Below are 21,357 nucleotides of genomic sequence, written 5' to 3'. Positions count from 1 at the left end.
AAGCACAACAATCCTTGTGTTTACTTGTATTCCCCCCCTAAAAACATTGAAAACAGTAAAATGTAGAGGTATGAACTCACTTTTAGTATGTGCTCGTAACTGGATAGCGGACAGTGGAGATACCCCTCGAGTTGGCGTACGCGGAACTAACGGTATCCTAATGATAATTAAACACATAATTGTATTTAGATTAGCGAAACCATTAATTAAAGTGTTAGGAAACACTTGTTTTGTGTTGAGGGTAATTACCAAGAATTGCACATGTTTTGAGGAGTTTTCGGTTCCAAGGGGTTCTCGGCCGAAAACGGTTCTCGGTCGAACACCGTTTGCGGTCCTGGGCTGTTTTCGGTCACTTGAAGATCTGAAGGCTGTTCTTGGTGTTCTTGGTGAAAAATATGAAGATTCGAAGGATTGTTCTTGAAGGTATGAATGTTCTTGGATGATACTTGAGAGAGAAATGGGAGTGTTTTCGAGTGAAAAAGTGAGAAAATGACTAAGTTTTCGGATGAAACACTTATATACGGTTGGGTTTTCGGCCGGAAATGGGTTTTCGGTTCAAAAATGGTTTGCTGTCCGAGGGTTTTTGGCTGAAAAGGGTTTTTCGGTCCGAAGGCTCTTGGTTCCAAAATGGAAAATGTTAAGTTTTAAAAGTATTTTATCCCAAACAAGTATATAAAAACATCATTTATATATGCTTTGAATTATTTTCTAACTCTTACGGATTAAAATAAATAAATAAATAAATAAAATTCAAAATTTTATTTAACGGGTTTGACTATTGTTGACTTGGAAAGTAACGGGTTGTTACACCCATTGGGGCTCAACCAATCCATACCCACTATAACCTTATTACCTCGCAGGGGAATGGGGACCAAATCCACTGAAAACTGCTCGTCAAACAACTGTAGTATGCAACCTCGATGCACCCTCACAACCCGGATGGTCCTATCATCTGCTATCTCCACATCAAGTGGACGGTCTAGCTCCCCCGGAGCTCCATCAAATCGCCTGCTAAGCGCAAGTGACACGAAAGATCGGGTGGCACCCGAATCAAACAATACCAGGGCTGACATACCGTTCACTAAAAACGATCCTATAACAAAACAAATACACATAAGTGGTAATGAATATAAATAAAGAGATAAGGAGAGAATACATACCCGTCACAACATCGGGATTCGCATGTGCCTCCTCTGCAATAAGATGGAAAGCCCTGCTCCTCGCCGTAGGCGCCTCTGCCCGGCCCTGACGGCCATCTGTAATCCTCAATGTGGCAGGAACGGGTGCCGCCACCTATCCTGCTGCTGCTAGACTCGAACATTGGGCCTTCTTATGGCCCCTCTGATTGCACTGAAAGCAAATCAGATCTGAAACTGTTGTGGTGGTGGTGGTAGCTATACAATCCCTGCTAATGTGCCCAGTTTGGTCGCACTTGAAGCAGCCCGAACTCCCCGCCCTGCATGCCCCCTTGTGCATCTTGCCGCACTTGCCACACCGGCTGTGGCCCTGCTGGCTCCTCAATCTGTGGTCTGATATCTTAGGCTTCTTGCCCGAACTGCCTGTCTGAACCCCATCTGGTTTCCTCTTCCTCTCCATCTCTAAATCCAACTCCCTCTCTCGAGCCCTAGCAATCACCTCCTCCATCGTATTGCAGCTGGAGCGGCTCACAACTGGCGGATATCACTCCGCAACATCTCATGATATCGGGCCTTTTTCATCTCCTCGTCCGATGCGTACTGCGGAATAAGAAGGGCCCTCACCCTAAACTTGGCGGTGATCTCCGCCACAGACTCTGTCGTCTGCTCAAGATCCTGAAACTCCCTAGTTTGCTGTTGCACCTCAATCACAGGTGCAAACTCCGCCCTGAACCTAGACGAAAAATCACTCTAGGTCATCGCATCCAAAACCGCATCATCCCTAATGGCTCGTCCGACCTCCTCCCACCAGTCACATGCCCTGTCCTTCAGAAGACAGGACGCAAGTCTAACCTTTTCCCCCTCGGGACATCTGCTGGTACGGAACGCGTTGGCGACATCAGCCAACCATCTGCTGCTAGCAATAGGGTCCCAAGCCCCATGATAGTCGGGAGCTCCACAAGCCCTGAACTCCCTGAAAGTCAGTGTGCGTGATCCCATCATGGCCGCCACCTCGATGCGGAAAGCGCTCAACTTCTCATCTAGAAGCTCCAAAATACCCTCCTTGACCGAACCAAAGATAACATAATTCTGGTCTAGAATGCTGCATGTGATCTCAGACGAGATGAACTCCCTCGTCAGCTCATCCATTTGCCCGGCTCCAGAGCCCGAGCCTGATCTTTCACCAGTGCCTGAAGTGCCAACTGGCCTAGTGCATAGCGTCACCATACTGAAAATACACCATAACAAACATCAGTATACTCATCATAACTCGAGGGATCTCACATTCTACAAGTTTCATGGGTTCATCTCATCCTTCCTTGATTCGAGTGCGGATCATCTGCTTTCAGTAGTACGGGCCCATACTACCTTCCACATCTATCCGTACTTTCCATAAGAACTGCCTCGACTCCACCAAGTCACTTCTACTACTACTACTGATCTCATGATAATCTCATCCTAGGCTTTCCCTAGGGTAATCACTAACCCACTCTCCGCTATGAGCTGCATAAGAAGTCCCTGTTATCTCCCCCTAACTAGCTCGTGAATACTATTACATATCAGTAAGACTAGATAATTCTTCGAATGAGAGATCCTACCCTACAACGGTTGGACTCAAACAAGAGCTGCACAATAGAGCTAGACCTAACCTTCTGAAATTATTTAATCCTCGCAATATGTAACTTAACATATTCCTTTACTAGTTAGTAAAAGATAACTAGATCTCCTAAAAGCACAAAGCAAGCAGCATTCGAGCATCGAGTAAACATAATCAAGCATATCTCATTCAGGCCACCACTGACTAATCTCTACTAGCATGCGATTCATAAAGCTGAGATACATATAACAGGCACATAAGGCATCCTTCCTAGATCCTTAGTCCTAATCTAGCGTGCAATTCTCATAAAGCTGATACACATAATAGGCAAATAAGGCATCCTTCCTAGATCCTTAGTCCTAATCTAGCATGCAGTTCTCATAAAGTTGATACACATATCATAACATAAACTTGTATGGGTAATTTGGGAGTACTTACTTGAGCTCGGTTGATTGCATGCACCGCACCCTTTTTCTCTTTTCAAAGTTCTTTTCTCTTTTCAAAATTCTTTTTGTAAAAATGATTTTCTTTTGAAAATTTTCATACCAAGTCCTTAGTTTGAGTTCAGACACACCCAAGAGTGTGCCCGAATCCCTAAAACCAAGGCTTTGATACCAACTTGAAACATCCCAAAAATATAGTCCAAAAATTTCTTTTTTAAAATCATTTAAGAAAACCATAATGCATCCACATCATAATAAAATCACAAGTCATGTATCCAAAACATCATATCCAAATACTATATCAAAACCATGTATCAAAATCAGAGTAAATCCTCCTATGCTAAAAACTGTGGTGTGTGCCATGCAGTCATCCCGAGCTTTTCCCTTACTAGTGGAAGTACGTGAAACCAAAACTGAAAACTGTAAGCACGAAGCTTAGTGAGTCTCCCCAACTACCACATACCATACACATATCACATAAACATATCTTGGGCCCCGCCCCTGCTACATCGGGTCATAGCCTGGCATCGGCTTTCCCGACATCAGGCCCCGCCCGGCATCGAACCCTATTCGACATTGGGCCCCGCCCGACATCGAGCACATCTCGGAATACATATGAGCATAACCAAATAATACACATAAACCTAAACATATATCATTAACATTTAAACATTCCTCGGGCCCCGCCTGACATCGGACCGTAATCCGGAAACATACTAACATTCCTCGGGACCGCCCCGGCATTGGACCGAAGTCCGGAAACATACAAGTACAAACACATGCAAGAATCACAAAGACATCAAGCATACAAGCATTCCTCGGGACCGCCTCGGCATCGGATCGAAATCCGGAAAAGCATATAAACCTACATCGGGCCCCGCCCGGCATCGGACCATAGTCCGGAACTACTACTAACTAAAAGGGCCGACCTTGGTGCCTTAGACTCGTTCCTACTGGAGGAAACTCACCTCGTATGCTAGCTGTGAAATCTCGTGTGAGGAATCTCTGACGGATGCTCTAACGACTCCCCGACTATCAATTTCACAATAACACTTAATCAAAATCTGATAATCCTTCTTAGGGTAAAATGTCAATTTTACCCCTGGTCAAAGTCAACATCCTGGTCAAAGTCAATGTCAAGGTCAACTCCCAGTCGACTCAACTCGTCGAGTTACCTCCTAACTCGACGAGTTCCAATACTACTCAGACTCGTGATCAACCGAGTCACCTCGTCGGGTCCCTTCATAGACTCGTCGAGTTTTACCTGGCATAGAATCGGGACAACCCGAGTCAACTCTTCGAGTCCCTTTCTGGACTCGCCGAGTTCTCCTGTCTGCTTGGGCTATCTTAATGGATTAAGCCCCTACACTTCAGATCCAAGCTTCATACTTCACATAAACCCTGAAAATGTCCTTTTAAGGGTAAGTTTCTAACTTTACCCATTAATACCTCTTCTTAAAGGGTTTAGCTCAAACCCTAATTCCTTGGGACCTAGAACTTGGTCTCTTAAGCCACCCATACACCAAACTAAAGCTTACAACCTCAGATCTAAACCCCTAAGATTACTTGGACACGTAAAGTTCCCACCTTTTTCCACATGAATGGCCTTTTGGAGCTAAAAAGGCCAATATGACATTCTATGGCTTGCATGGGGGCTCCAATGGCATAAAGTTTGCACCTTTATGTCATATCAACCCCTCTAGGTCCTAGATCTGGAAGAATACCCACTTGGATCGATCATTCTCCAAAAGCTATCATTCTTGGACCAAAAACCCTCATAAAAAGGACATAAAGAAATCTAATAAACTAATAGCCAAGATAGAAACTTGATTACCAGAAAATGTAGCAATTGGTGTGTAGTTTCTGGATCTACTCTTTCCCTCTTGAGCGCTCTATCTTCTTCTTCTTCCACAAGCTTCAAAAGTACACAAAGATCACTCCAAATGGCTCACACTCTGAAATAAAGCTCTAGGGTTTTGTGGATTAGGGTTTGGGATATGGAGGCTAGAAATGAGGCTAAGGGTGGGGGTTAAGGAGGTTAAATAGGGTGCAAAACCCCGAAATTAGGGTTTCACTCTGGCCAATCTACTCGCTGAGTCGAGGGCTCTTGATTCGTCGAGTAGATAGCTTAAACCTCGCGCATATTCTGCCCTCTACTCGACGAGTTAGGGCCACCAAATCGTCGAGTTACCCTTCCAAAACAAATAAATTAATGAGTTAAATGCATACCAGGAACCAGGCGTTACATTACTAGAGTATGACTCTAAATTTTCAATTGAATATGAAGTATGACTCATCTCATGATGAACCATTTGAACAATATTCGATTCCTCTTCTTAGTCAAACAATCATACTAAGATGTTCTTAGAGGATCAATTTGTGACATAGTACCACAATCATTAAGACGATCAAAAAACACGATACTAAAGTACTATCCTTTCCTTTCAGATTGGAGAAACCTTTATCTTTCTGTCTAATATATTCTCTTATTCTTTCTGCCACTATTTGAATCGTTTCAAAGTGTCAGAATTATGCTTAATCTTATAAACACAACCATGTTTACCGAAGCATCAGTAAACCATGACGAATAAAGTTATCATCCTTTGTGGCAGATCTGAATAGTCCACATCAATGTGTACTAGATCCTTTAGTCCTTTACTTGACTCACATAAACATGTGATTAACAAATTAGTCATAATCTTCCAATGATCAAGATCCTCATACATCACACTATTCAAATTGCATGACTCCAAGTTTCTATCCAACTGAAACTTGGGTGATTAGAATTCTTTTTCACTTGGTTAATCATGACATTACCACAAACGATATAATTAAGAATCACATCCATATTTAACCTTCCCATCGAACTTTTTGCGTTTTTTTTAAAAGGTCACTAAACTATTTTTTTTGCACATTAAAGGAATATACTTTAATTTGACCGTTTTAAAATACCCTTTTGTTACCTTTTACCGGGTTGAAAGGTAATATACATGCCACGAGGGAAAATATCGGTGACACGTCATTTAATGAAATGGCCATGTGTGGTACACTTATATTAATTTGTTATAAAATAAATCGTTTGCATTATACAATCCCCTCCCCCTCATTGAAGAAACCCCTCCTCATTGAAGAAAACCCTCGTCCCACCATAGTAACTGAAGATCAATGGCTATATTCCTCTCAATCAAAGTTCATTTCCAAGGTGTGTTCATCAACAAACCTTTTTGCTATTCTGATGGTGTTCATCATGTGTTCGAGAACGTCGATTTTGCTGGTATGTCATATAATGAGTTTGTGGGTTTTCTTGAACGATTCGCACAAGAGAAGTGTGAGAAACTTTATTATTGTCAACCCGATTTACAAATCCCAGAAGGTTTAACCTTGATTTCGAATGAACTTCAATATCAAGAATTTATAGACATTGCTTATCAATGTGGAGTACAAGTTCCTATTTACATGGACCATTTTGGTACTACTGTGCACGTAAGTAAGGCAAATGAAAATGAAAATGAGGATAATTGTTCTGTGAAGTCAAAAATGTCAATCGAAGGGGAAGAAGGTATTGACCTAACTGACTTCACGAGTCCACTAGAAAGCAACATGGAAGGAGTAACCTATGAAGGAGTAAGTCAAGCAAATGGAAATGAGGAGGTCACAGAAGGTGATCCAAAAGATGATGAAGATGATAATGTCCCACATGTGAAAGGAAACCCGATGTTTAATGAAGACATACCTTGGAAGAAGCAGTTGCCAATTCTAGGTATGAGGTTCACCAACCCTCAACAATTAAAATTTATGATTTGTAATTATGTTGTAGCAAATGGGTATCAATTGTACTTTGAAAAAAACGACAGTAAAAGGTTATTGGTTAAGTGTAGTACTGGTCAATGCACATTTAGGCTATGGGCATCATGGATGAGTGAGGAGCAGTCATTCCAAATCAAGTCCCTTATCATTGACCACAATTGTGCAAGAAATTTTAAGTTAGGGTCAATTGTTAATTACAGATGGATTGGTAGTCATTTCACTAGGGAAGTTCTTGAGAATCAGAAATTCAATGTTAGGATGTTAAAAGAGGAAGTAAAGACTAAATTTGGCATAGAGGTTAGTATGGGACAATCTAGGAGAGCTAAGCAACATGCAATGTCTCTTGTTGAAGGTACCACAGTGGAAAATTATGCAAAGTTGTGGTCCTATGGTGAAGAGATAAAAAGGTCTAATCCAGGGTCAACAGTCAAGTTGTCTGTGAATTCTATGCCAGATGGGAAAACTTACTTTAGCAGGATATATATATATATATATATATATATATATATATATATAAATATATATATGTATATATATATATATATATATATATATATATATATATATATATATATATATATGTTTTCATGCACTAAAGGAGGGTTGGAGAAGTGGCTGTAGACGGATAATAAACTTAGATGGTTGTTTTCTTAAAGGAATGTGTACTGGTCGGTTATTATGTGTTGTTGGTAGGGATGGTAACAATCATATATACCCAATAGCTTGGGCTGTAGTTTGTGTAGAAAATAAAGACAACTGGAAATGGTTCTTAGAAAACTTGCAAGAAGATCTGCATCTTGAAGGTGGGTTTGGTACCACATTGATGTCAGATCAACATAAGGTATGTTTCTACTTTATAATGCCATACCTAATTTCTTTCAAATATGATATACTTCTAAATATTATGATGATGTAAATGCAGGGATAATTGAAGCTGTGAAAGAGTTATTTCCAGAGATAGAACTTAGGCAATGTGCCAGACATGTTCTTTCCAATTTCAAGAAGAAATTCCATGGGGCTCAATATGAGAAATTATTTTGGAAGGCTTGTAAGGCCTCAACTGAACCTCTTTTCAATTCTTCAATGAAAGAGATTCAAATGATTAGCCCTGCTGCTTATGTGCATCTTATGGGAAGGAATCCAAACTTATTGTCACACCCTCAAAACCAAATGAACGGCGGAAACGTTCTGGGGTGGAGGACGTCATGTACAGTATCACAACAATGCAAGTAGTAAACAAGCAACAACATCATCCATTGCATTAATAATATAATTTCATACAAATGTGTTCCGTTAAGTTTTAAAGACACCAAAACAATATACATCAAAATATAAGATGAGTCTTGAACGAGCTCCATCTTCTCAAAACCTGGCTCCGGTACCTGTCTACTGGTGACCTGAGAATACAAGTTATTTTGAAAGAGTTTATCAGCTTTAGAGCTGGTGAGTTCATAAGTATATTAGTGTCTGTGTTTGTATGAAAGCATTTGTAAGATGTTTTGTAAGATGTACTGTGTGTTTGTAAAAGTTTTGTATTTGTTTGAACTATCCTAGGAAACCCTATGTTTCCTACTAAAAGTAGCCTTCTACCAAGGCATCTATGTGTGTATCCTTTGTAAAAGTGAGTATTTTCCCAAATCCGACTATCATTAACCAAAAATATAGTTTTTACATTATTGTTTATTGTGTGAAATCACAAAGTAAAATGTAAAGGGAAAGTGTTATAGTACTTTAATGTAGTATTATGAAACTACTGTTGTACTAACTACCTTAAGTTAATTGTATATTTTAAGGTAACATGTGATCGGCCTGTATCTTGCTACCGACTCAATAGTAAAGTGACAATGTAAGATGCCACAAAAATGACGTTTGGCACCCGTAGACTTGCAAGTCCCACTGTAGCGAGCAACAAGGTGTAGGATAGTCAATCCAGTATAGATCTATACACAAACTCATACGCTCCCCAATTAAGGAGATTCTGATACAAAAACAGTCATGGCAGGTAGTGCCATGCCCTGTTTAATGGCTCACATAATTGTATTAATGTAAATGTTATGTGAATTGTGTGCTAGCTGTATTGTATGTTCTTTCTCTGTCTAGCCTGTATGTTTGTTTCTCATCACTCTGTTTCATGTTTGTTTCTCATTATAGTATGTATTGACTCATGAATGAACTGACTCATTGTATGTTTCATCGTTCTAGTAATAGTATCTTCCTAAACTACCCCTATGGTAGCTTACTAGCAATGTATGAACATGTTTGTATACCCTTGCTACCCAAAGGTATGGACTTGAATGAAGGAAAACCTTTTATATCTATATACATATACATAATATATAACTAGGATTCAAACGACCCTCGGACAACTAACCTTGATACCCTAAGACCACAATCAAACAAGAACAGGAAGCAGGGTAGACTAGTAGTCCTAAGTCCTTCTTAATCCTACTTATATAACTATATTTATATAGATACACATAATATAAGTTAAAAGAGTTTGATAAATGTATTTGACAATAAAGGAGTTTGTAAAACAGTTTGAGGTAAAACAGTTTGATAAACAGTTTGAAAAGTAAGAAAACCATTTGTTTGGTAGTTATTAATCACATGTGATTGATATAATAACCATAATTGTTCAACTTGTATTCCCCCCCCCCCCATAAAAGCATTTAAAAACATTTAAAAGGTTAATTAAGGGGTATGAACTCACCTGTAGTTGGTGGTTTGGATGAACTAAAGAAAATAGGATTGCTAGGTGTCAAGTGAAGACTTGTACACACACAATGATCCTATTCAACATATAAATACAACATATGTGTATCTAATTAGACTTTAAACAACTAATTAGCAAAGTTAAGACATCCTAAGACAAGTTAAACACCTTATATAAGTGTTATAAGTCTCAAGGAATGCATCTAAGTGTTGTAGAACAATGCTATAGGGTTTAGGGTTCAAAAGAAACCCTAACTTGAGTTTACGGTTTTGTGACCTCAACCCAATGGGTTTACGGTCGTAAACCCTAGAGTTTACGGCCGTAAACTCCCCCTCTTTTGACCAATTGTTGATTTGAACGTTTCTAAGTCCATTGAAGTGTTTCCTCTTGAAGTATAAGCCTAAGGAAGAAGCTAGGGCACCATTTCACTCCTATTTGGAGTTTACGGCCCAAAGACCACATCACTTTGGGTTTACGGTCGTAAACCCTAGAGTTTACGGCCGTAAACTCTTATGGATGTTCGTATTTCGATGATTTCAAGTCCTTAACACATCAAGGTAAGGATCCAAGTTAGTTACTTAGGCTTAGGAAGGGACTAGGGACATTTTGGTCCCTTAAAAAAAATGGGTTTACGGTTCAAGAACGTTCTTGAACCGTAAACACCATTTTCTTGGTGTTTCTTGGATGATTTCATGTTATAATGAAGTATAGCAAGCTTAAACACACTCTAGGATAGAAGTACTTACTATATGGAAGCTTGAAATGAGCCAAAATGCCAAGAACACTAGTGTGTGTTCTTGGTGTTCTTGGTGTTCTTGGTGAAAATGGAAAAATCAACCTTTTGGAATGATTTCACGGTTAGAAGGTTGTTAAAACACTAGATTAAGTGATCTACTAACTTGAAATGGTTGAAAACACTTACTAGATCGAGATTTGGAATAAATCTCGTGATGATACTTGAGAGGATTTGCTTTTGTTCTTGAGAAATTTGGAAAAATGATATAAAATGACAAGTGTCATATATATACCCCAAATTTTGGGTTTTTGGCTGAAAATATTTTATTCCGGCAGTAAACTCCAATTTCTTGAAGTTTAGGAATAACAGTGTTGCACTATAACCCTAGGGCATCCTCTCTCCTGGTATCTCATAAAGTGTAAATCCTAAAATAATCAAACTTAATCCAAAAAGTCTGAAAATTTAACTGTAACTGATTTGACTCCTATTGAATTGACATGTTGTACAGAATAGAAATTTCGGTTTGTCACATCATCCCCTCCTTAGAAGGAATTTCGTCCCGAAATTAGAATTTAAGCAAATAAGTAGTTACAAAGAACTAAGTAAAAAGACGAGGATATTTCAGTTTCATCTGGTCCTCTCGCTCCCAAGTGAATTCAGGTCCTCGCTTGGCGTTCCAGCGAACCTTCACTATCGGGATGCGGCTTTGTTTCGTTTGCTTGACCTCCCGGTCCATGATCTCTACTGGTTCTTCCACGAAGTTGAGGCTCTCGTTGATCTCGATCTCGTCGAGTGGAATTACAAGAGTCTCGTCGGACAGACACTTTTTCAAGTTCGAGACGTGGAAGGTAGAATGTACGTTACTGAGTTCGCTCGGTAAGTTAAGTTTGTAAGCTACTGGGCCGACTCTGGCAAGAATCTCGAAAGGCCCAATGTACCTTGGATTTAGCTTTCCACGCTTTCCGAAGCGTATCAAGCCCTTCCAGGGTGAGACCTTCAATAGAACATGGTCGCCCACCTGGAATTCCAACGGTTTCCTTCGTTTATCAGCGTAGCTTTTCTGTCGGTCTCTGGAGGCTTTCAGTCGTTCACAGATCTGAACGATCTTCTCCGTCGTTTCCCGTATGATCTCCGGACCTGTGAGAGTGCTTTCAGGAACTAGTCCCTTAGCTAACTGGGTATCACCCACCACAGCCCAGCACAGAGGGGATCTGCACTTTCGGCCGTAGAGGGCCTCGAATGGAGCAGCCTTTATGCTTGTGTGATAACTGTTGTTGTAGGAAAATTCTACAAGGGGTAAATGAGTATCCCATGTTTTCCCAAAGTCAATCACACAGGCTCGCAACATGTCCTCTAAGGTTTGGATAGTCCTCTCACTTTGCCCGTCTGTCTGCGGATGGTAGGCTGTACTCATGTCCAGCCTAGTTCCTAAGGAACCTTGTAGCGATTGCCAGAACCTAGAAGTGAACCTACTATCTCTGTCCGAGATAATGGATATAGGAACACCATGCAATCGTACAATCTCTCTAATGTAAGTTCTTGTAAGCTTCTCCATCTTGTCTGTCTCTTTGATAGGCAGGAAGTGCGCGGACTTGGTCAATCTGTCGACGATGACCCATATGGTATCAAGTCCACCCGTTGTCTTGGGCAACTTGGTTATGAAATCCATAGTGATCCGCTCCCACTTCCATTCTGGGATCTCAGGCTGTTGAAGAAGACCTGAGGGTTTCTGATACTCGACCTTGACCTTTGCGCAAGTAAGGCATTTACTTACGAAGGTAGCAATCTCTGCTTTCATGTTAGGCCACCAGTATAACTTTTTAAGATCCAGATACATCTTATCTGAACCTGGGTGAACGGAATAACGAGTGTTATGCGCCTCCTTCATGACCAAATCCCTGAAACCACCAAGTTTCGGGGTCCAGATCCGGTTCATGAGATAATAAGCTCCGCCACCTTTGACTTCCAAGTTCTTATCCATCCCTCGCAGGGATTCATTGGTCACATTTTCAGGCTTCAAAGCGTCGAGCTGAGCCGCCTGTATTTGTGTGGATAAGTGCGAATGGATAGTCATAGTCAATGACTTGACTCTACGACCAGAATATTCTTTCCGACTTAGGGCGTCAGCTACTACGTTGGCCTTGCCGGGATGATAACGAATTTCGCATTCGTAGTCACTGAGTAGCTCGACCCACCGTCGTTGTCTCATGTTGAGCTCCTTCTGATCGAATATGTGTTGTAAGCTCTTGTGGTCTGTAAAGATTGTGCTTTTCGTACCGTACAGGTAGTGTCTCCAGATCTTCAAAGCAAATACAACTGCTCCTAGTTCAAGATCGTGCGTCGTATAGTTGACCTCATGTGTTTTCAGCTGCCTCGAGGCATAGGCGATGACCTTACCTCGCTGCATCAGAACACATCCGAGACCTTGGTTCGATGCATCGCAATAGACAACGAAGTCTTCTATCCCTTCGGGGAGGGACAGTATTGGTGCAGTGCACAAGGCTCGTTTGAGCGTTTGGAACGCTCTCTCCTGCTTTTCTTCCCAGTCAAAGGATACGCCCTTCTGGGTAAGTGTTGTAAGAGGCTTTGCAATGCGGGAGAAGTTCTGAATGAACCGGCGATAGTAGCCAGCGAGGCCTAGAAATTGACGAATTTCTGTAGGCGTCTTCGGTGCTGACCAGCTCTCAATGGCTTTAATTTTGGAAGGGTCCACGTGTATTCCTTCCTTGCTAACCACGTGCCCTAAAAATTCGACTCGGCGGATCCAAAATTCGCATTTCGAGAACTTCGCATAAAGCTTCTCCGCGCGCAGGGTTTCTAAGACTTGTCGCAGATGTTGACTATGTTCTTCCTTACTACGAGAGTAGATAAGTATGTCATCGATGAAGACGATGACGAACTGATCCAAGTAAGGACGACACACCCTATTCATTAAGTCCATGAATACAGCGGGCGCGTTTGTTAATCCGAACGGCATCACTACGAATTCGTAGTGCCCATAACGAGTTCGGAAGGCTGTCTTTGGAACATCCTCCCCTAGCACTCGTAATTGGTGATATCCGGATCTTAGGTCGATTTTTGAAAAGAAATTCACCCCTTGAAGTTGATCGAATAAATCGTCTATCCGAGGCAAAGGATAACGATTTTTGACGGTCAGTTTGTTGAGCTCCCTGTAGTCGATGCACATACGAAACGATCAATCTTTCTTTTTGACGAACAAGACTGGAGCTCCCCAGGGTGAGAAGCTTGGTCTTATAAAGCCCTTGCTGAGCAGTTCGTTAAGTTGACAGGATAGTTCTTGCATCTCTGCAGGTGCTAGACGATAAGGCGATTTGGCTACGGGGGTAGCCCCTGGAACTAAGTCGATTCTGAACTCGACTTGTCGTTGCGGAGGTAATCCTGGTAGCTCTTCTGGAAAGATGTCGGGAAAGTCGTGTACTACTGGAATGTTCTTGATGTCTTTCGCTTCTTGGCTCACATCGACCACATGAGCAAGGAATGCGCGACATTCCTTACGCAAGAATTTCTGAGCTTGAATGCTCGAGATAATACGAAGGTTTGTGTCGGGTTTGTCGCCATAAACTACTATGGTTTCGGCAGACGAAAGATTAAGGCGGACTGCCTTTTCGTAACACATGATGTCGGCACGCTGAAGACTCAACCAATCCATGCCAATGATGACGTCGAAACTTTTAATTGAGACTGGCATGAGATCGATCGAGAATGAATGGCTATCTAAAGTTAGGGTACACCCTATGTAAATGCAGCTAGTGCTCTCTGTCTTCCCATTAGCCATTTCTACTGTGAACGGTTCTTTGAGTGCTCGTGATTTTTGCTTAAGTAAATGAGCAAATTTTTGATTCACGAAGCTTCTCTCCGCTCCACTATCAAATAATATACAAGCATAAGAGTTGTCGAGGAGAAACGTACCAGTGACCACTGTGGGGTCGGCAACCGCCTCCTCATGGCCTATAGCCAGAACTCTTCCTACTCCACCGGCATTCCCTGCCTTGGGGCAGTTCCTCTTTTAGTGGCCCACATCGCCACAGTTGTAGCAAGATTGGCCCACTCCAGCGCCGGGGACTTGGGTGATTGGCCTCGCCGGAGATTTACAGAAACGGGTTGTATGCCCCTTCCTGTTGCAGTTTACACACTGCATGTCCCGACAGGCTCCCATATGATGGTAGTTGCACTTGTTGCATAAAGGCAAACTTCCAGAATACTGCTTTGTTGGAATAGCAGCAGTGGCAGGTGCCGTCGCACTATGAACTGCCACCGTCTGCTGTTTCTTCGCAGCCTTTTTCTTTTTCTTGTCATCCCAGAATTTCCGCTTGGACTCAGCAGTTCTGGCGGTTTCTAAGATGGCCAGGGTGGTTGTTGCAGCCGGGGTATGGACCCCGTGGTCAACTAGCTGCTGTGCCAATCGCTTGGCACTATCAAATGTAGTGGGGCGTGATGACAATACATTTCCCTGGTATGGTGGCACCAGCCCCATATATACCTCTCGATCTTCTTTCCCTCTGTATGAATCATGTTGGGACAGAGGGCCACCAGTTCACAGAACCTGGCGGTATATGCTACGATGTCGGTGTCTTTCATGGTTAGGCGCCAAAGTTCTTCCTCCAGCTTTTGGATTTCGCCCCTCGGGCAGTACTCCTCAATCATGAGGTCTTTTAAAGTATCCCAGCCCATATCATTTGCCACTGAAAGAGATAGTGACTTAACATGGCTATTCCACCATGTTAGGGCTCTGGTTTCAAAGGTGCAAGCAGCGAACTTCACCTTGCTCCCTTCTGGACAGGAGCAGATTGCGAAAACCGATTCGGTTTTCTCAAACCATTGCGAGAGTACAATGACTCCGCCAGTTCCTCTGAAGGATAATGGCTTGCAGTTTGTAAAGTCTTTGTAGGAGCACTCTCTCGAGCGCACAGGGGTTTCAACCTGTATTGTTGGAATAGGAGTCCCTCCTCCAGTGGAACTTGAAGAATGATATTCAGCCATGGCTGTTGCCACAGCCGCAGCTACAGCAGCATTGAGGGCTGCTGTATCAAATTGAGGAATAGGTGGTGGAGGATTACGTCTTGTTGACTTACGTGGAGGCATCTTTTAGCTGAAAGTTTAGAATGAATAAAATATTGATAAGAATTTGACATGAACATTGATGAGAATGACTCATGGACTAACTCTCCATAGCCCAACAGCATAATTAAATGGAATACTTGAATGAAAATGAAAGCATTTGGATAATAATTTCCATTAGATTTTCATATCTGTCAAAGATATTGGAATTACAGATGTAATGAGTTTGGGGAAAAATGACCTAGAAGTAGGTCTTACATCATCCAAGATGGGAAAAATTTTGACAGCATACTACCAAATCAAAACCTAGCAGGTCTAAGATTTATAAGGATAGGAAATTAGACTTAAGTTTTTACATAACTAAGTTATATCCAAAAGAGAAGTCGGTAAAATTTTAACGACGACAAGAACTGCTTGAGTGAGTCCTTGAATCCGATAGGAGACGCTCTATGTCCCTCACACGCCTATCAGACCTTGCTTGCCGAGCTCGAAGTTCCCTGACTTCGGCTCGGGTTTCAGCAAGTTCCCTCTGAAGCATTGCATTGCTAACCTGAGCCCTTTCATGAGCGGACTCCAGCTGGCGAATGCGAACAGTGTTAATACCTGAATTGGCATCCACTTCTACTACCCGGTCGATAGCTGCTCGACCCTGCTCGGTGTTCCGAGCAATCCTACGAACCATGATAGGTAGGACCCTATCAGCTGAACCTCCCTCAGTAATGTTGTAGAAGCTTCTGTCTCCATCGTAGGGAAAAGGTTGACCTTGTTCCTGACTCCACCTATTCAAGTTTGTGGCCCACAAAGGTGTGGGTCCTTGAAATGCGGGACGAGAGTTTGGGTTTTGAACAGCTGGGGGTTGGTTGTTGACTTCTGGCTCCGAGTCGGAACCATCAGAAAAAAATTCAGCTTCATAATCATCTAAAGGAATTGGGTGATTATCTTCTGGTTCTTCTTCCAGCCATTCTGCGTTGTCGTGGTTGGGAAAGTACGGGTCTCCAGGAAGATAAAATCCAGCCATTAAATCTACGCGAGAAAAGGGATATAAGAAATAAGTAAATTAAACTAACTAACTAATTAAATAATTATAAGATGATCTTTACCAGTTGCCTCAATACTTGTTTAAAGCATACCAGTTATATGTTATGCAGACAGGATAGACCTTCGAATAAGTAATCCTAACCCTAAGCCCACAACCAAACAAGGAACAGGAAGTAAGGCAAAGATCACAGATTCTAAGTCTATGACATCCTAGTACATATAACTTTAGTGTATCCACTAAACAACAATTGTTATACTAATAAAGACCTTTAATTCTCGAATAAGTAATTATAGTGACACAAAATACTCCTATAGTATTTTAAGTTTAATGTTTTGTTCTACTGTTCTTGTTGTAGAAGTGTTGGTAAGTTTTTAGACTTGTTGCAACCTCACAACCACACTTAGGCACACGCTAATCACTCCTCGGATAATGTAGTTGATCAGGCTACATCTTCCCAGGGTTGACCATATGTCTCTAAGTCTGCTTATGCTGTCCACCAATCGTAATACTTTTGTTCTGTCCTAGTGACACTGATTTTAGTATGAATGCAGGTATGTATACTTTATTAAATATTTTATTATTTAAAGTATAAACTCTTCATCAGAGTATTTTAAATCCCGCTTGTGATTATAGTTCGTATATCTTTTATGGGTTGATACACTCGATTCACTATAAACAATGCTCTGATACCAATCTATCACACCCTCAAAACCAAATGAACGGCGGAAACGTTCTGGGGTGGAGGACGTCATGTACAGTATCACAACAATGCAAGTAGTAAACAAGCAACAACATCATCCATTGCATTAATAATATAATTTCATACAAATGTGTTCCGTTAAGTTTTAAAGACACCAAAACAATATACATCAAAATATAAGATGAGTCTTGAACGAGCTCCATCTTCTCAAAACCTGGCTCCGGTACCTGTCTACTGGTGACCTGAGAATACAAGTTATTTTGAAAGAGTTTATCAGCTTTAGAGCTGGTGAGTTCATAAGTATATTAGTGTCTGTGTTTGTATGAAAGCATTTGTAAGATGTTTTGTAAGATGTACTGTGTGTTTGTAAAAGTTTTGTATTTGTTTGAACTATCCTAGGAAACCCTATGTTTCCTACTAAAAGTAGCCTTCTACCAAGGCATCTATGTGTGTATCCTTTGTAAAAGTGAGTATTTTCCCAAATCCGACTATCATTAACCAAAAATATAGTTTTTACATTATTGTTTATTGTGTGAAATCACAAAGTAAAATGTAAAGGGAAAGTGTTATAGTACTTTAATGTAGTATTATGAAACTACTGCTGTACTAACTACCTTAAGTTAATTGTATATTTTAAGGTAACATGTGATCGGCCTGTATCTTGCTACCGACTCAATAGTAAAGTGACAATGTAAGATGCCACAAAAATGACGTTTGGCACCCGTAGACTTGCAAGTCCCACTGTAGCGAGCAACAAGGTGTAGGATAGTCAATCCAGTATAGATCTATACACAAACTCATACGCTCCCCAATTAAGGAGATTCTGATACAAAAACAGTCATGGCAGGTAGTGCCATGCCCTGTTTAATGGCTCACATAATTGTATTAATGTAAATGTTATGTGAATTGTGTGCTAGCTGTATTGTATGTTCTTTCTCTGTCTAGCCTGTATGTTTGTTTCTCATCACTCTGTTTCATGTTTGTTTCTCATTATAGTATGTATTGACTCATGAATGAACTGACTCATTGTATGTTTCATCGTTCTAGTAATAGTATCTTCCTAAACTACCCCTATGGTAGCTTATTAGCAATGTATGAACATGTTTGTATACCCTTGCTACCCAAAGGTATGGACTTGAATGAAGGAAAACCTTTTATATCTATATACATATACATAATATATAACTAGGATTCAAACGACCCTCGGACAACTAACCTTGATACCCTAAGACCACAATCAAACAAGAACAGGAAGCAGGGTAGACTAGTAGTCCTAAGTCCTTCTTAATCCTACTTATATAACTATATTTATATAGATACACATAATATAAGTTAAAAGAGTTTGATAAATGTATTTGACAATAAAGGAGTTTGTAAAACAGTTTGAGGTAAAACAGTTTGATAAACAGTTTGAAAAGTAAGAAAACCATTTGTTTGGTAGTTATTAATCACATGTGATTGATATAATAACCATAATTGTTCAACTTGTATCCCCCCCCCCCATAAAAGCATTTAAAAACATTTAAAAGGTTAATTAAGGGGTATGAACTCACCTGTAGTTGGTGGTTTGGATGAACTGAAGAAAATAGGATTGCTAGGTGTCAAGTGAAGACTTGTACACACACAATGATCCTATTCAACATATAAATACAACATATTTGTATCTAATTAGACTTTAAACAACTAATTAGCAAAGTTAAGACATCCTAAGACAAGTTAAACACCTTATATAAGTGTTATAAGTCTCAAGGAATGCATCTAAGTGTTGTAGAACAATGCTATAGGGTTTAGGGTTCAAAAGAAACCCTAACTTGAGTTTACGGTTTTGTGACCTCAACCCAATGGGTTTACGGTCGTAAACCCTAGAGTTTACGGCCGTAAACTCCCCTTCTTTTGACCAATTGTTGATTTGAACGTTTCTAAGTCCATTGAAGTGTTTCCTCTTGAAGTATAAGCCTAAGGAAGAAGCTAGGGCACCATTTCACTCCTATTTGGAGTTTACGGCCCAAAGACCACATCACTTTGGGTTTACGGTCGTAAACCCTAGAGTTTACGGCCGTAAACTCTTATGGATGTTCGTATTTCGATGATTTCAAGTCCTTAACACATCAAGGTAAGGATCCAAGTTAGTTACTTAGGCTTAGGAAGGGACTAGGGACATTTTGGTCCCTTAAAAAAAATGGGTTTACGGTTCAAGAACGTTCTTGAACCGTAAACACCATTTTCTTGGTGTTTCTTGGATGATTTCATGTTATAATGAAGTATAGCAAGCTTAAACACACTCTAGGATAGAAGTACTTACTATATGGAAGCTTGAAATGAGCCAAAATACCAAGAACACTAGTGTGTGTTCTTGGTGTTCTTGGTGTTCTTGGTGAAAATGGAAAAATCAACCTTTTGGAATGATTTCACGGTTAGAAGGTTGTTAAAACACTAGATTAAGTGATCTACTAACTTGAAATGGTTGAAAACACTTACTAGATCGAGATTTGGAATAAATCCCGTGATGATACTTGAGAGGATTTGCTTTTGTTCTTGAGAAATTTGGAAAAATGATATAAAATGACAAGCGTCATATATATACCCCAAATTTCTGGGTTTTTGGCTGAAAATATTTTATTCCGGCAGTAAACTCCAATTTCTTGAAGTTTAGGAATAACAGTGTTGCACTATAACCCTAGGGCATCCTCTCTCCTGGTATCTCATAAAGTGTAAATCCTAAAATAATCAAACTTAATCCAAAAAGTCTGAAAATTTAACTGTAACTGATTTGACTCCTATTGAATTGACATGTTGTACAGAATAGAAATTTCGGGTTGTCACACTTATGGTCAATAGCATTTTTTCAAATTGGAAGGGGGTGTGATGCAGTTGAGAATGGGTTGTCTGAAAGCTTCAACAATGTTATATTGGATGCTAGGAAGAAGCCAGTTATTACAATGTTGGAGGATATCAGACTATATTTGATGCAGAGGATGTGTAGTTTAAGGCAGAAAGGAAGTGGATAGGGACAGTTTGATGTATGTCCAAACATAAGGCTTGCCATAAATGAATTGAAGATCCAACAAAGGTACTTTAATATTCACCCTAAATGAATTGAATATCTAACCAACGTACTTTATTAGCCCTGCTAACTGTGATTATTTGTAGGTACTGGCAAGTGCTTCCTAGTGGCCTGAATACATTTGAAACAAGAAACTTAGGAGAGTCTTATGGAGTTGATTTGGAAAAGAAAACATGTACTTGTAGGATTTGGAAAATGAATGGGTATGGGTGTGTACACTCAGTGGCATCCATTAGTTATGTAAATAGAGATGTAGAGGCATTTGTTGATCCTTTATATCGTGCTTGTATATATATGAACACCTACAAGTAATCAATAGGAAGCATGAATGGGAGTGCAATGTGGCCCTCAACAGACTACATACCACCTTTGCCACCATTGAAAAGGAAGATGCCAGGGAGACCCACTATTAAGAGAAAGAAGGACAGTACTGAGGTTAGTGGATCACACAGAGTATCCAGGGCAGGGAAAAAGATGGTATGTGGTGTTTGTAAGAAATCATGCCACAATAAGTCAACCTATGATGCAGTGTCAAAGCCCGAAAAAAGTCAGGTCAAAAAGAGGAAGGCAGAAGGTGAAGGTGAAACTAGTGCATTAAAGAAAGGGAAGGGTCAAGGGCAAAGGGCAAAGGGGAAAAAAGGAAAGGGTGAAGGTGATATTGGAAGTGGAATTGGTTTCAAAACAGGAGAAGGTGAATGTGGGTCAACAAGTGGTGTGACTAAGAAGAATGGTAAAGAAGTAGGTACATTGAAATTAAGGAAAAAGTCAGAGAGGATACTAAAGGTTGCAGGCAAAAACGGTGAAGGTGATACATCAAGCAAACCAATGGACTTGGATTAAAGGTGTTTTGTTTTTGGAGTATGTTATTTACAATGCAAGGTCCTTATTAAAGGTGTCTTGTTGTTATGGTCTTGTTTAGTTTGTTAACGTGTCTTTAAAACACTAAGTTATGACATTAATGAATGCATGGATGTTTGTTATTCGTTTGAAACATGAATGTTAGTTTCTTTAGTTTAAAACATAACATGAATTTTTGTTTAGTA

The sequence above is a fragment of the Lactuca virosa genome, chromosome 5 (assembly GCF_052849685.1).
Source record: "Lactuca virosa cultivar CGN04683 chromosome 5, Lactuca_virosa_CGN04683_v6, whole genome shotgun sequence".
In the NCBI taxonomy this organism is placed as follows: Eukaryota; Viridiplantae; Streptophyta; class Magnoliopsida; order Asterales; family Asteraceae; genus Lactuca; species Lactuca virosa.
The sequence above is the reverse complement of the archived record's forward strand: the minus strand, read 5'-3'. Positions refer to the sequence as shown.